Here is a 13,379-nt window from a genome sequence, read left to right as displayed (position 1 = left end):
ACATATGCACCAACTTTTCAATTATTCTCACAATAGCATGAGGCCCACAAATATGTACAAATTTCCATCATACCTCAAAGGCAACCAACCACCAAATCTCCTATTCTGATTGCACAATGAGCCTTGCATCATCAAGCTCAAATTCAAGGTCCAGTATTCTACTCATCATTGTCAAACTAACTCTTTCTAATTAACCTTTGACCACCTAACTTTCATCAAGCTTTAGTTACCATTGCATTCCTACATAGGCATATCATAAAACTTCACCATGGCTTATAGAACTCTTTGAACATCCATCACAAAGTTGTTGTTGACTATCAATTCCAATTCTTTAGACTCTCCAATCTTTGTTTTCAAAGTTAGTGTACTACATGCATGTTGGGGATCACCGACTAAATCAAGTACACCCAAATTGAGTGCATGCTTGGCCTTATCAACATCAATCGGTTTGAGAAGCGAGGCTTTAACTTTTGCTCCCATAGAAAGACATGCTATTTTTAAGCTCTTAAATATGAACCGATATGCCCTTGTACTTATCATGTAGTATCACAAACTCCCTGTGCACTAGTTGCATTGAAATGCTCCACAACTCTGTTCATTGACTCAGATGTTATCTCTGATTTTAGACTTTTGAAATTTGGATGTTGTATAACAAACTCTAACATTTTTTTGTAAACACTTCACCCATAGCACCATAGTTTCATCATGGATAGCATTTCTTGGATATTTCATCCATTGGATGCAATTTCCTCTTATGTAGTCTTGGACCCATTGGAGTATCCTTCATGAATGATAATGTTGTTGAGGATGACCTCTCCACCCACGTGGACCTCAACCAAGGATGGGTTAGTAGACCTCTAGTAAAGGGGGGTTACAATACTAGTGGATAATTTTGTAATTGTAGGGACAGTTATAACTATCCCTAATAGCCAGTAGTAGTGGCCTTATCCACCACATCATTTTTGGGCTATGTCTATTTCTGACTGTTATTCGAGTGAAGTTGGAACACCATTGGATGTTGTTATAATTTGATCATCATCTCTTGCATCAGGGTTGTTGTTGCTATATGCTGAAATACAAACTATTTGCAATATTTCTACTTTACAAGCGATTGTCTTCGGCTCTTTGTATGTTTTGTACTATCTTTCCCTATTTTCGACATTAGTCTGATTTTAGTCCGACCCTGGCATTCCCATTGCTAGGAGTGGATATGTGTAGGTGTTTTTTTTTGGAGACACCACTAACACTATTGTGTTTGAGCTCTGACTCTTGGTTGCTACTACATAGCAATTCTACAAAAGAGTGAAAAACTCCCTGGTGTATGTGGTCATTGTAGGACCGTCCTCCAAGGATTATAGGTGCTCAAACAAACTACCAAGTCCCTTTTCTCTAAGAAATATTTTGCTTTAGTGGAAAGTGCATAAGTCGATGGAGGTGGCCACACAAGCTCTAAGGATTGGGCCCTATCAATGGTTGTGTAGGCCAGTGGTGACTGGGGTGGCATTTGTACTTCTTTTTTCTCCATGTCATAATCCTCATCATTAGAGCTATCATTCTAAACCACAAATGCCTATGGTTTCCTTCATTGAGAGGAGGTAGATGGCTGTGAACTATGGAGGGGGTCTTATGGCTGAGGCAGTGGGTAGGATAAGGGAAGATGAGGTTGAGGTTACAGTGGCGGTAGTAGCTGATGGCCTCACTAAGACAGTCACTAGGCTACTGCTCTACAAGGAGTATCCTTTCTTCTCATTGTTTGTCCCTTAGCAAACGTTGCAAAAGTGTCTTCCGTTGCCGTTTTGATACCGTGCCATTGCTTTCCTCGACCTGCAATTTGTTCCTTGTGCTTTGACCAAGCTTTTTAGCTTTCTTGTTTATTCAAAAACATCAAAATTTTATTTGGTACATACATGCAACCAAGTAATCATTCAAAATTACACTACTTGAGATTCTCCTCAACCCCAAGATACACCTAAATGAGAACATTAGGTATGGGTTAACAGGCCTCCACTATTGTGCTAAATGGCTTTACTTGCTATATGGCTCATAATCATGCACTTACTTGCTATATGGCTCATAATCATGCCAAAGATCATTGCATTTCATAATACATAGCATCGAACCCGATAGCGTTCCCTTTAGACTATTTGTGTTTTAAAGCATTTTAGGCCACATTGCACTTGTTTGGGATGTCCAATTCTGCTGATGTGTATAGCCTAACAGGGGAAACCTGATAGATGAAAATTTTGCTACTCCCATGAATTTTGAATTTTCACACCTCTTGCCCATCGAATCTTGTAATACTCAGTACTTACAAACTGTCCCCGCCTTGTAAATGCCCTGCAACCCGCATTCACCTCGACATGACCTTGCACAGACTTTGGTTTGGCATTGTTGTCTTTTGGGTAATTTGTCTTCTATTCTTTGCTCACCTCACAAGCTAGCTTCTCTTTGTTCAAATGGGTCTATTTTGGATTGATCGTTGAAATGGCATCAATGGCAACATGCAGCACGCCATGTCTTGCAAGAGAAGCAATTATGAATTGCTATATCCTATACTCTTCAGGATGCATGCTTCACATGCAACATAGCACTTGTAATGCCTTAATGGGCCCGTTCCAAATCGTTATTTCATAATTTTTTGGTTTCATCTTCAATTTTGGAATGTGTAATTTAACCTGAAGACAAAGCTTGCCAAATTCTGTTGAGCAATGCATGAGTTATGGGTCATGCAAGATACCTATATATAGAAAATTCCCTAAACCTCACCAAAAATGGAAATACCCAAGCAAATAATGACCCCACTGGAGGGACATGTCAGACCAGGTCCGAGAACGGGGGGATTTTTTGAATGAAAATAGCAACAACTATAGATGCTTTGAGATGCCAAGAAGTAGAGTCTGGAGACTGGGGCCTAGTAGGGTTAGCGAATATAAAGAAAATGTCATTATAGAGTTGGTCTTCGTCGATGGGTTCATGCTATCATGGTTGTTGGCTATTGCTATTATTGCTACTAGGCCGATACTTCAATGGGGCTCATGATGGGGGAGGTGACCACTTGAGTAGTGGCGAGAGAGATTGTCAATCCTTTTTGGCCTACCGCTTTACTGCTTTCTCTTTATCCCTTTTCACTATGTGTTTGACCCATTCGACCCATTGGCCATGGCCTTGGATAGCTCTTGTTGCCACTAGTATTTGGTCTATTCTTCTATGGTGGAGAGGTATTTGACTTATTCTTATGTAGTGTAGAGGGGTGGAATGATTAGCGCCAAACTAGAGGCAACTAGGGTTGTAGTCTGTGGCACCATCTAGATTTGCAAGCCACTTTTCTTTCAAAACATGTTTTATGAATGGCATAACGAGCATTGGGTTGCCAATTTTTTGAATAGGCTTGTGGCCCCTATAGACAAATCCTTGTAAAAATAATCTAACCAGAGCTTGTGTGGCATTGCACCATATCTTGTAGTCAGAGCAAAAAGTTGGGCATGATGGCATTGTGGTGGTCTGCCATATCCATCTGTGTCAAAAAATGGAGTACACGTGCCGGCTTGATCAAATTTGGAACCTTAATATCATCACTGGGAATTCCTTCCTTATGCTTGTGGCCATGCCAATCGACCAATGGTGTGAGCTATTATTTCAAGTGGCCCACCTTCATGAATGGCTTGACCATCATGGGGAAACCAAAATATGCCTTGATGGCATCAATGTTGACCTTGAAGTGTTGGGCGATTTAAAGAATTTGAGCCTAGTTATGGTTACATGGTTGTAGTTATCTACAAACTAGGCAACAACTTGAGGTAGAGGTAGCAAGGAAGGTGGTCCACCAGGTACGAGCCTTTGAGGAGCTTGTCTGCTTTGGGATATGGCTAAATTTAGGGTCATGGCAGGTCTACTAGCATTGATAGTTGTGGTAGAACTTGTTGAAATCCAAATTTGGCTTGTATAGAAGGAAGAGTGGATGACCACATCATTGAGTGTCTCTAGCCATTGTTGTCCCAGAGGAGACATATCTACTGTGGTGATAGAATGCTCCATGTAGAGGGGCATAGTTAGAATTACTTCTCATCTTTTTGCTGCAATTGCTAACCAGACTCTTGAGGTTATAGACTAGGATCCAACCTGAGCTTCTCTTTTGTGATCGGATCAGGCACAGGAAAAGAAACAAAAGGGGTGGGAGTGGTAGAAGTAGGAGGACCTGCAACAATTCAAATAGTATTGGAGGGGGTGGTGAGGTTAGTGTATGGTGTAGCAAGGTTAGTTGTTCCCTTGTCAGAGGTCCTAGACTTGATATGGTCAAATGAGTGATAAATTTAGAACAAATCACTCATGGCATTGTTTGAGCTCTTGGAGGTGGAATACATGCAGATCCATGAAGTTGGGGAGGCCAGAAATCCATTTTAAAAGGTTGTGGAGGTTCTAACTTCTTAGAAAACTTTTTGGCAGACTTTGATCACAACTATTAATGCAGAGCATTTTTCTAGGGGGTCCCTTCTTATAGAATAATTAATTTAGCGTGTGTTAAATTAACTAATTTTGCGCACGTTAAATTAGCTGGGATGCTGAATTATTAACCTACTAGATGGAGGGTTATTATCGCAATGTATTGCTGGAATATTACCTCCACATGCATTGAATTGGCAACCCAATATGGCTCTGGGTTAGTTAACCCAGTGTGTGCTGAATTGCTAATGCAGTGTGCATTGGGTTAGCTTTAATTCAACATATTTTCTAGTTGGGCCTTTTTCGGGCATCTTCTTTGGGTTTGACATTTCTTGATATTTTCTAATGTGGGTGGGACTCTGAATTAGCTTGATTTGACTATTTGAAGTGCAATGAGTGAGGTATCTAGGTTGAAAAGTACACTTTAAAAATCAAACTATGTGGAGGGAAACTCCTAGTTCATGCCTTCATGCCTAAACATGTGAGTGGAAAGTATTGCATGTGCTGATTCTAGACTATAAATAGGGTACCCTAGTGCATGTTGAATTGACAAGTTTTACGATTTGTGAATTTTCCTAGACACTCACCTAAGGCTACATAATGGTAACTGCAAGTGAGTGTTTTTGGAATGGAAGACGTTTTAAGAAAATAATAGGGCGACATACCTTGTTGCCAATCAAGATGAAAATGGGTTGGTTGATTGGGACATTGCCTTGGGTGAGGGTCTCATGATAGACTCCTCGAGTGTGTCGATGGTCACTTTCATCACCCCATGCTACTTTAGGGGTAGCAACATTACATCCAATTGTTCGAGATCCTCTCAAGATCCTCTACTACAACAAGTTCTTATGATACTACCCCCATGTTAGGTATAGGTTCTTATGGAGCTGCTGAGTTGGAAGGATGTGGTATTCCTTGAAAAATATGTAAGATTTTAATATTTGTACATATTTTTCATAATATGTGAGGCCCAAGGGCGGGGTCTTTTGGATGAGGGGGGGTAAAACCAAAAATACACAAAAATATGAAAACCCATCTCCTTTTAAATTAGTGTAACTTTTTCATGTGTTACCCAAATTTCAAGATGTAAAGACATATTTGAAGCTCCTTTAGTGTAGAACACAACCACGTTAATTTGAATAATTTCTACTCATGGCAGATTGTTAAATTCATCTCATACTCATGATTTTGATAGGTTTTCTCACTAAAGGGAGTTGGTGCCCTAGGGGGTGAGCCTTTGGCAAGGCACATTGCTAGGAGGCAAACATGGTATTAGCCTCTAGCAATGTTGGCGGGTGTTGCTTGTGGTCCTTCTTCCTCTAATGAGGAGAAAGCGACAAAATTCTTAGGTACCAAGAAAGTTGAGAGTAAGGGGGCTATTGCTTCTATTGGGGTAGGATTCTCATTCCAATATTCACGGTCAGTCTATCTGCTAGTTAATATGGAGGCACTAGTCTCTTCCCAAAATGACATGTTTGTCGATTGTGCCCATGGTCATTACATAGAAATGACTCCCTATTCTACGATCACTTATAGCTACATTCAATATCCATGTAGCTGGTTGTGGGCATGCCTTGATCGTTAATAACTTGTACTCTAGTAGGACTGGGCCTAAGGAGTACCTCTTATAGTTTTTCCCATACCTCCTACAAGATGAAGTTGTGGGTTGTTGAATTGGAATCTACCAAGGCCACTTTGGAATGTTCTATTTGTCCAATACTCTGCAACTTTCTGCAACTTAGCAGGGTCAATTGTTAGATTATGAAAGTGGTTTGCCTTTTCGATGGTTGTCTTAAAAATCATCGTTAGACCCTTTTGTTTAAGTTTAGTGTGGTGGGCATGAGCCTCTTTAATCAATTGTCTTTTTATATGGAGACCTCTTTTTAAAGCTCTTTTTCCCAATGGATAGCTTGAAGGGTCTGCTAGGTTAGAGGGCCATAGTAGCATTTAAGCTTACTACCATTAATATATCCATCCATATCGACTCCATCAAGGGTTGGAATTTGGCATGTGCCTTGCGGCGTGACTTCCACAACCCAATATGGACCCATATTGGGATACTTTAATTTTTTCTTGGTATTCCTTACACTATATAGTAATGCAAGGTCTCCTTCACTAAGATCCTTATTTTTAAAGTTGTAATCAAACCAATGTTTCCTTTGTAATTTTTCAACCTTCATGCCATATGTAGCCATATGCCTAGTATAGTTTTCAAGCTCTATTAGCCTCTCTAGAATGGATTTGGCCACCCTTAGGCTATGTGTGATGAATTCCATGAGCATTACTACTTCTGCCCCAAAGGCAAGAATATATATAAAATACTGAATGGGGTGCAATTAGTTGCAACTTTATACACGTGATATGATGTGTCCATAATGCAGTGATGATTAGCTTATGCTCCCAGTTGCTTCAACTAGCCTCTACCATGCATGTTATGGTATTGCATCGATTCTTATTGGAGCTCTTAGCTTGGCCGTTTGCTCTAGGGTAATAGGGGGTTAATTTTTTTATGAACAATCAGAAGCTGAGTCATGAGGATTTGTATCGTTTCATTAATGAAGTGACTTCCTTGATCACTAACTATTTCGAAGGGAAGGTTGGAGCGTGATATGAAGTTTTCATACAAGAACTTAGTTGTTGTCACCCTAGCATCATCTTTCTTGGTTGCCTTAACTTCTGCCCACTTGGTAAAGTACTCAATCATTTTCCATGACAATATACTAGGCTTGTGCCCCTTTGGTTGTTGGACTTATAGGTATGATACAATCGATGCATCACTTTCCAAAAATCTAATTTGTAAGAATTTATATGAGGGGCATATAATCCTTCTTTTGTGGGATGGAAGCTCTTTCGCATGTGTCACAGAATTTAGCAAATTTAGCTGCATTGACAAAGAGAGTAGGCCACCATAGATTGATTCTAAGCTCAAAGCTGTTCTTTCTATTCTTTGTCCAATGTACATATATGATCATTGTATGATTTATGTAGGATCATTGAAGAGTTGGTATGTTTTATATTGGATTTTCCTAGAAGCTTCATCCTAAAAAGCATAAGAAGGAGGCACTTCAAGCATTGGAAATAGTATTGTTCGACATTGGTCTCCATGGAGGAGATGTTCACATTACACTAGACCTTAAGAAGTCCCTATTAAGCCATCTATTGTGCAAAGATAAAAAGGTTTTAATTACAACCAAAAAGGAAAAGAAAACCAAACAGACAATGAAGGTATGTTTTGAGACTGAAATATGGCATTTGAAAGCTTGTACACAATTTAGTCAAAAATCATGGGGCAAGAAAAATAGCATGAAATGTTAAAAAGGAAGTATGGATATCACTAGACAATCTATTCATATTCTATGACAAACAAAGTTGGAGCAAGAATGATCACCATGCATTTAAAGAGGAACTAAAGAAGCCATGGTTGGTTGCTTCTTGCTTTTCCATGACAAAGATGTGGAGCCAAGACTAAAGTAGTATCCACTAGTGGACCTTCGATCATTTACACTTCCTACCCAATCAACATCTGTGTATCCATGGAAGTGTAAGTTAGATGACCTAGCATAATGTGGAAGTGTAAGTTAGATGACCTAGCATAATGTAGTCCATGATCCCATGTACCATGAAGGTATCTAAGTACTCACTTTGCTGCAAGGAGGTTAGTCTTCTTGGGATTTTGCATGAACTAACTAAGCACACCAAATGCATATGAGATGTCTAGCCTAGTGATAGTCAAGTAGATCAAGCTCCCAATGAAAGTGATCTGCAAGAACTATGACTATCTTGATGGTAGTCATCTTTGCATCAACTGGTGCAAAGGTCTCCTCATGATCTGTACCATACTCTTGGGCATATGCCTTGGCTACCAACTTCCTTAAAGAAAGTAACTCTTTCACCATGAAGAAACTCTCAATCAAAACACTCAAAAAGTGAAACTAAAACTCTTTCGATGGAACTTAAGTAGAAATAAATCTCCCTCACAAAACCTTCAAGAAACTCTCTCACTCAAAGAAGATCTCTCACAATCTTTTGACCTCAAAAAGTGGAGATGGAGGATGCCTCACATGCACAGGGCTTATTGCCTTGACAACATGCAACGCATTGGCTCTGATACCATGCTAGCAAAAGTGAAAGAGGGAGAGAGAGGTGTGCACACAATATAAGTAACTGTACACCAACTTGTATTCCAAGGAAAATAGGAATCTATATATGAACCCCTTAGGGTTAGGGTTTGTCCCATAACCCTTATGGTGAAATTTACACACCATTCTCAACAGGCATTAAGTGTTATTTGTGACAATAAACTACTATCAATCTTAGAAGAATAAGAAGGCTAGAAATTAGTGCTTATCATTGATGATTTTTTCAAGTTAGTTTCGTTAAGAAGCTAAAATTTTATATTGGCGTCGAAAGTTTGTATGCCCTAATAAAAATAAATCTTTGAAACATTCGCCAGAATTTGAAACTTTTATGCAAAAAAATGTAAAGTTTCGCCAGGATTTAAATTTTTTCCTTCAAAATTCCAAATAATATATATATAAAAGTACTACATTCTACTAATATTGTGAAACTAAAAAAATAATCTTGAAAACTTTCGCCAAGATTTTATATTAATATATAAGCATAACTTCGATAAAAACATCCTTGGTGCTTATTGTTTGTCGGTATCAAGTGGGCTATCTGATGGAAACTACTATTACACTTAGTGCAATACTTATATTTCATTTCTAGCACTACTATTATATTATTAATACCACTATTAAATAAAATACAAGATGTTGGAAAGTAGTGCTCTATTTATATGAAGTAATATCTATTGGTATGAAACAACTTTTACATTATTAACACCACTACCAATGCAGATGTTGGAAGGTAGTGCTTTTTGTTTGTCGATATCGACTAGTATATGTGATGGGATGTAATATTATGCTTAATGTAATACCGATATTTCACTCCTAGCACTATTAATTTATTATTAATAACACTATTAAATCAAATACAAGATGGAAACCGATGCTCATTTTCTAATGGTATGAAGTGGTATCTAATGGTATGAAACCACTATTATATTATTAACAACACTACTAATGCAAATATAACACAACAGCAAGTAATGAGGTTAGGAAGATGTCCTTTACCATTTTTACTCAATAAAATAACAATATATTTTTGTAGTGACCTATTTTGTTTTGGTATGATTACTGTCAAAATCAACTCTAGCACAAGCATGAGGGACTGCAACATTTTTAGATCCTCCTCCTCAAATTAATTTATTTGTAGGTGGTGTTGAGTGTATGCTATGATACCAATTGCTTGTAGGAATAGATAGTGTGGTGAAAGCTTATTATTCAAATTGTATGCTTTGGTAGGTTCTTCTGTTTCTTCACAAAAGGAGGCGTCACTTGAATGATGCATGAGAAGACCAATCAATGCTAATATGGATACTTGGGAGTACATTGGCGATGATGGCCAACCTAATGACAGCCCTGACTCTCCAAAAGGAGGGAAACCAATAGCAATGTGTAAGTTGGCTACACCCTCAAAGAGCCACACTCCAATGACAAAGAAAGAGACTGGTTAGTTGATCCTGGGCTCCACATTTCTAACTCAAGTTTTACATCTTCTTTCATCATTGAGTTTGACATCTCATTCATGCATTGACTAGAAAAGCTAGCCAAGAGAGACTTAAGGAGAAGCCCATTAACACATTCCATGTGATTGGCATTAAAGAAAACTGAAGATAGGGTGCTTGGATCAACGGCCTCCCTTGAACAAGGTGAGTTGGACTTGCCTCTATAGTTGGAGGCTACAATATTTCACTTTTGAATTTAATGCAAATTGCCTTGCTTTAAGAGCCTGATTTGACATTGTTTCTGGTTCATGAAGGTGAAAAATAATGCGACACTGGAATAGATTGCTCGAAAGAAGAGTAAGAACACATCCCTAGACAACTGGGGCAAACCACCAAGAACAAGAAGAAGATTGGGAAACGTGAATGTCAATGTGCCAAGATGGAGATCAGATACCTAAGTCTGATGCTAATATTATTCTTATTTTTGAACTTATAGGTAGGGAAACAATGGCCAAAAACAACACAAGATATTTGAATGGTGCAACAGGAAGTGGAGGCATGGATGAGGCTTGACGTTGACCCTCTAGCAATAGTAGCAGGCAAGAGAGAAGTCAAACAAGTAGGAGAGGTGTCTGAAGATGAGGACATTGTTGTATATCCAAATCTTGCAAACTCTTTTAAACAACTACTATAAACCTATGGATGGCACTGTGGAATGAACCCAACATTGTATTTTTGATAGCTCATCCTTGATGTATCCTAGGATACTTTGGGAATGTCACTCTATATATTTTTGTAACTAACACTCTGAATACTTTTCTACATGAAATCTAGAATCTTTTGTAATTGATTTTGTTGTTACTTTTGTGTGTGAACTTGGGGTGAACTTTAGGCTCGTAAAGTAGAGCACTTAAGATTTGCTACTTAAGACATTAGACTAGACCCATTTCATTACTTTATCCACCTTACTATCCTTCATTTCCATGCCACTTCTATCATACAATACTTATGTTTCTAAAAAGAAATTGATGTATATGCTCACAAAATATTACGCTCACATATTATTGTCATGAAAAGACCAAATGAATTTCTAGAGACATTTAAGTATTAACATGAAGGGAGCAGACCGACACGAGTGAGGCTTTGATTGACTAAAGGACGAAGAGCAAAGCTGATACAATATATTTTTATTTGTCAATGGATTTCATTATTGGAGGGTGTTGGGTTAAATTCACCATGCTAATGTGTTAGATAGTTAATGCTAATGTACTTCCAAGGTTATTGATGCTGTGTAATTTTCAGAGAGCTTTTCAATGCTTCTATCGACACTTATATCAATGCTTTCTTCAGAACTTAATGCTTATATGGAGGATAATATTGATGGAAACTTTGACGTCCTGCTCTCTCTCTGCTTATATCAACGGATGTAATTTTCAATGCAAAATGAAGTAATAAGCATCAATGAACAACTTCAAAAAAGAGGCTAATGGTAGTAGTGGGAATACCCTTGGAGGGCTTACAAAGAAGGGGTCATAGCTTTTGCTCCTTAGCTCAGATTAAGGAATTGTAAAAAGGAAAAATGTGCAAAGATCATGATCTATGCATGATAGGCTTACAAGTATAATTTTGAGAGATAAGTTGGAAATTTCAACATGTATATGAGAGCTACAACTTCTCCTGGTTCATATTATGGTAGGAAGGAGTTCATGGTATTCCAAACTCAAGACTATCGCATCAACCTCTCTGTAGTAGCAAGCATTTAATAGCTCTATAGGCCATTCTGCTACACTATCATAGACCTCATCACACACTCTTCTCACCAACTACGTACTATTCTCTACTATCTTGTACACCCATAGTAACTCCTTTCCCTTGTGCTCCTCTTTATACTAGTTTTATCACTCTATATATCTTCGATCCTCCACCAAGTCCTGCAAAAGCTTGATAAGTGCCTTAAAGGAATAAGAAAAATGATAGCCAATGGAAATGAATACTCATCGTCTCTACCGATTCCAAGTCATACAACCCAATTGTGAAGCATGTCCTCCTTTTAAGTACATTCCTCCCTCCTCGTTGGCTCTTGTTTTATGATGAGCTCATTCAAAAGGGCTCTTAGATAGTACATGAGTGCCTAGAAGTTTTTTGGGTAGGCCATAGATTTCTAGTTGATTGAATGGTCTATAGAGTTTTGAGGTTAGATTTCAGAATGGTTGTCTCTGTTATGCACTTAAATAGGGAGAGATTTGATTGACTTAATCCTTCTCATTCTATTTTCATATGACCTGACATGTCCATCTGTTGGGGTAAAGGGCAATGTACCCACCCACTTGTACAGTGCCCATGTATACTCATATATATATGATAGAGGAATAAGCTAGAGTAGCTTTTGCTCCACCACTTTTGGTGTCTCCTTATCCCTTCCTGAGAGCTCCCTCTTCCCCCTCAATTGGTATCAGAGCCCACGGCGTTCGATCTACGAGGAGCTCTCTGAGCTTGGCAATGGAGCTGTCGGGAGGCTGATGGCCGTCGAGCATGGGCATGGAAGGAGCTATTTGTTGGCGACGAGTGGTGGCTATGGCGATGGCGGAGCTCGTGGCGATGGTGCTGGAGTTGCCGTGAGTAGTCCGTTGTGGGAGGAGGCCAAGTTGCAAGGCTGTGGCACTGGAGGCCACTCATTGATGGAAGTGCGTTGCAGATCAGCTACAAGCATGGAGCTCGTGGAGCTCGTTCGTCATGGTAGAGAAGCATTGACATTGAAGATGCTATGAAGGCATTGAAGGTGCACTGTGGGTTGAGCCGGGGAGCCTTGCGTTAGGTGCTCGTTGTAGTTCCATCAATGGAGCTACTGTTGCATAGAGGCCGGCTTAGGAACCATCATGGCGGCTGCTTGCAGCTCGTTGGAGAAGCTGAAGCCTTGGTTGCTACTCTAGGCATGTCTACTACTGCAAACTCCTTTGAGATTGACTGAGTCGCATGGGCGCTTGTTTGAAGTTTGAGGCGCTGAAGTGTCTCGGTGGCTGGGAGCCTGGCTATTGTGCTGTGACTCAGAGAGGCACTGTTATTGCTTGTTCTGTTTGGAGCATCATTCGCTAGCCTGCAACTGTAGGAAGCCGTTGAAGGAGTCATCGGATGGAGGAGGCTTGTGCTCAATGAGCTACTTGGCTCATGGGACTTTGCTTGGCTTGTGAGCCCATTCGTGGCGATTGTGAGTCATGGTTGCTTTCACGGTGCCAAAAATGAGATGGCGTTGGACGATGCAAGCTGCATGGAGAGAAGAGTTGACGATGCCGAGGAGCCATTGTAGAGCCGTTTGCTCTATTGAGTCACCGTCTTGAACGTGGCTAGGCCGAGAGGGCGCTTGAAGCATGTA

This window comes from Dipteris shenzhenensis, chromosome 5, assembly GCF_047967505.1.
Source record: "Dipteris shenzhenensis isolate YYH24624 ecotype China chromosome 5, Dip_SZ_1.0, whole genome shotgun sequence".
In the NCBI taxonomy this organism is placed as follows: Eukaryota; Viridiplantae; Streptophyta; class Polypodiopsida; order Gleicheniales; family Dipteridaceae; genus Dipteris; species Dipteris shenzhenensis.
The sequence above is the reverse complement of the archived record's forward strand: the minus strand, read 5'-3'. Positions refer to the sequence as shown.